This window comes from Anastrepha obliqua, unplaced genomic scaffold (genome assembly GCF_027943255.1).
Source record: "Anastrepha obliqua isolate idAnaObli1 unplaced genomic scaffold, idAnaObli1_1.0 ptg000180l, whole genome shotgun sequence".
Taxonomy (NCBI): Eukaryota; Metazoa; Arthropoda; class Insecta; order Diptera; family Tephritidae; genus Anastrepha; species Anastrepha obliqua.
This window is the reverse complement of record NW_026562259.1, coordinates 67,501-72,500: the sequence shown is the minus strand read 5'-3', so window position 1 is coordinate 72,500 and position 5,000 is coordinate 67,501.

Sequence of the window (5,000 nt, the reverse complement as noted above, 5' to 3'; positions counted from 1 at the left end):
ATATTATATCACATGCCTTCACCGTGAGTGTTTTTTGCCATGCACACCTCACATTGTCAAAAATGTATGGGAAAAATTCATTTCAATACATTTCAGTTTGATTTGAAATGTCTTTATTATATATTTTAGTGCCAATATGCCAAGGTTATATTCCATAACTTTCTATTTAAACTAACGTATGGAAAACCAGGCATAAAATCACAATATTACCAGTTTAATATGGCTCAAATTCGAGTTTCATATAGTTATGATTCGATTTATATGCTTCAATATCATTGGTTAGTTAACTTTTGATATTTTCATATTATATCACATGCCTTCACCGTGAGTGTTTTTTGCCATGCACACCTCACATTGTCAAAAATGTATGGGAAAAATTCATTTCAATACATTTCAGTTTGATTTGAAATGTCTTTATTATATATTTTAGTGCCAATATGCCAAGGTTATATTCCATAACTCTCTATTTAAACTAACGTATGGAAAACCAGGCATAAAATCACAATATTACCAGTTTAATATGGCTTAAATTCGAGTTTCATATAGTTATGATTCGATTTATATGCTTCAATATCATTGGTTAGTTAACTTTTGATATTTTCATATTATATCACATGCCTTCACCGTGAGTGTTTTTTGCCATGCACACCTCACATTGTCAAAAATGTATGGGAAAAATTCATTTCAATACATTTCAGTTTGATTTGAAATGTCTTTATTATATATTTTAGTGCCAATATGCCAAGGTTATATTCCATAACTCTCTATTTAAACTAACGTATGGAAAACCAGGCATAAAATCACAATATTACCAGTTTAATATGGCTTAAATTCGAGTTTCATATAGTTATGATTCGATTTATATGTTTCAATATCATTGGTTAGTTAACTTTTGATATTTCCATATCATTTCACATGCCTTCACCGTGGTGTTTTTTGCCATGCACACCTCACATTGTCAAAAATGTATGGGGAAAATTCATTTCAATACATTTCAGTTTGATTTGAAATGTCTTTATTATATATTTTAGTGCCAATATGCCAAGGTTATATTCCATAACATGTTAGTATAGCTAATATGAATTCTTCATATATGTATATATATTCGAAAATTTTTTCTATTTAAACTAACGTATGGAAAAAACCAGGCATAAAATCACAATATTACCAGTTTAATATGGCTTAAATTCGAGTTTCATATAGTTATGATTCGATTTATATGTTTCAATATCATTGGTTAGTTAACTTTTGATATTTTCATATCATTTCACATGCCTTCACCGTGAGTGTTTTTTGCCATGCACACCTCACATTGTCAAAAATGTATGGGAAAAATTCATTTCAATACATTTCAGTTTGATTTGAAATGTCTTTATTATATATTTTAGTGCCAATATGCCAAGGTTATATTCCATAACATGTTAGTATAGCTAATATGAATTCTTCATATATGTATATATATTCGAAAATTTTTTCTATTTAAACTAACGTATGGAAAACCAGGCATAAAATCACAATATTACCAGTTTAATATGGCTTAAATTCGAGTTTCATATAGTTATGATTCGATTTATATGCTTCAATATCATTGGTTAGTTAACTTTTGATATTTTCATATTATATTTCACATGCCTTCACCGTGAGTGTTTTTTGCCATGCACACCTCACATTGTCAAAAATGTATGGGAAAAATTCATTTCAATACATTTCAGTTTGATTTGAAATGTCTTTATTATATATTTTAATGGCAATATGCCAAGGTTATATTCCATAAAATGTTAGTATAGAATATAGATTCTTCATATATGTATATATATTCGAGAATTTTTTTCTATTTAAACTAACGTATGGAAAACCAGGCATAAAATCACAATATTACCAGTTTAATATGGCTTAAATTCGAGTTTCATATAGTTATGATTCGATTTATATGCTTCAATATCATTGGTTAGTTAACTTTTGATATTTTCATATTATATCACATGCCTTCACCGTGAGTGTTTTTTGCCATGCACACCTCACATTGTCAAAAATGTATGGGAAAAATTCATTTCAATACATTTCAGTTTGATTTGAAATGTCTTTATTATATATTTTAGTGCCAATATGCCAAGGTTATATTCCATAACTCTCTATTTAAACTAACGTATGGAAAACCAGGCATAAAATCACAATATTACCAGTTTAATATGGCTCAAATTCGAGTTTCATATAGTTATGATTCGATTTATATGCTTCAATATCATTGGTTAGTTAACTTTTGATATTTTCATATTATATCACATGCCTTCACCGTGAGTGTTTTTTGCCATGCACACCTCACATTGTCAAAAATGTATGGGAAAAATTCATTTCAATACATTTCAGTTTGATTTGAAATGTCTTTATTATATATTTTAGTGCCAATATGCCAAGGTTATATTCCATAACTCTCTATTTAAACTAACGTATGGAAAACCAGGCATAAAATCACAATATTACCAGTTTAATATGGCTTAAATTCGAGTTTCATATAGTTATGATTCGATTTATATGCTTCAATATCATTGGTTAGTTAACTTTTGATATTTTCATATTATATCACATGCCTTCACCGTGAGTGTTTTTTGCCATGCACACCTCACATTGTCAAAAATGTATGGGAAAAATTCATTTCAATACATTTCAGTTTGATTTGAAATGTCTTTATTATATATTTTAGTGCCAATATGCCAAGGTTATATTCCATAACTTTCTATTTAAACTAACGTATGGAAAACCAGGCATAAAATCACAATATTACCAGTTTAATATGGCTCAAATTCGAGTTTCATATAGTTATGATTCGATTTATATGCTTCAATATCATTGGTTAGTTAACTTTTGATATTTTCATATTATATCACATGCCTTCACCGTGAGTGTTTTTTGCCATGCACACCTCACATTGTCAAAAATGTATGGGAAAAATTCATTTCAATACATTTCAGTTTGATTTGAAATGTCTTTATTATATATTTTAGTGCCAATATGCCAAGGTTATATTCCATAACTCTCTATTTAAACTAACGTATGGAAAACCAGGCATAAAATCACAATATTACCAGTTTAATATGGCTTAAATTCGAGTTTCATATAGTTATGATTCGATTTATATGCTTCAATATCATTGGTTAGTTAACTTTTGATATTTTCATATTATATCACATGCCTTCACCGTGAGTGTTTTTTGCCATGCACACCTCACATTGTCAAAAATGTATGGGAAAAATTCATTTCAATACATTTCAGTTTGATTTGAAATGTCTTTATTATATATTTTAGTGCCAATATGCCAAGGTTATATTCCATAACTCTCTATTTAAACTAACGTATGGAAAACCAGGCATAAAATCACAATATTACCAGTTTAATATGGCTTAAATTCGAGTTTCATATAGTTATGATTCGATTTATATGTTTCAATATCATTGGTTAGTTAACTTTTGATATTTCCATATCATTTCACATGCCTTCACCGTGGTGTTTTTTGCCATGCACACCTCACATTGTCAAAAATGTATGGGGAAAATTCATTTCAATACATTTCAGTTTGATTTGAAATGTCTTTATTATATATTTTAGTGCCAATATGCCAAGGTTATATTCCATAACATGTTAGTATAGCTAATATGAATTCTTCATATATGTATATATATTCGAAAATTTTTTCTATTTAAACTAACGTATGGAAAAAACCAGGCATAAAATCACAATATTACCAGTTTAATATGGCTTAAATTCGAGTTTCATATAGTTATGATTCGATTTATATGTTTCAATATCATTGGTTAGTTAACTTTTGATATTTTCATATCATTTCACATGCCTTCACCGTGAGTGTTTTTTGCCATGCACACCTCACATTGTCAAAAATGTATGGGAAAAATTCATTTCAATACATTTCAGTTTGATTTGAAATGTCTTTATTATATATTTTAGTGCCAATATGCCAAGGTTATATTCCATAACTTTCTATTTAAACTAACGTATGGAAAACCAGGCATAAAATCACAATATTACCAGTTTAATATGGCTCAAATTCGAGTTTCATATAGTTATGATTCGATTTATATGCTTCAATATCATTGGTTAGTTAACTTTTGATATTTTCATATTATATCACATGCCTTCACCGTGAGTGTTTTTTGCCATGCACACCTCACATTGTCAAAAATGTATGGGAAAAATTCATTTCAATACATTTCAGTTTGATTTGAAATGTCTTTATTATATATTTTAGTGCCAATATGCCAAGGTTATATTCCATAACTCTCTATTTAAACTAACGTATGGAAAACCAGGCATAAAATCACAATATTACCAGTTTAATATGGCTCAAATTCGAGTTTCATATAGTTATGATTCGATTTATATGCTTCAATATCATTGGTTAGTTAACTTTTGATATTTTCATATTATATCACATGCCTTCACCGTGAGTGTTTTTTGCCATGCACACCTCACATTGTCAAAAATGTATGGGAAAAATTCATTTCAATACATTTCAGTTTGATTTGAAATGTCTTTATTATATATTTTAGTGCCAATATGCCAAGGTTATATTCCATAACTCTCTATTTAAACTAACGTATGGAAAACCAGGCATAAAATCACAATATTACCAGTTTAATATGGCTTAAATTCGAGTTTCATATAGTTATGATTCGATTTATATGTTTCAATATCATTGGTTAGTTAACTTTTGATATTTCCATATCATTTCACATGCCTTCACCGTGGTGTTTTTTGCCATGCACACCTCACATTGTCAAAAATGTATGGGGAAAATTCATTTCAATACATTTCAGTTTGATTTGAAATGTCTTTATTATATATTTTAGTGCCAATATGCCAAGGTTATATTCCATAACATGTTAGTATAGCTAATATGAATTCTTCATATATGTATATATATTCGAAAATTTTTTCTATTTAAACTAACGTATGGAAAAAACCAGGCATAAAATCACAATATTACC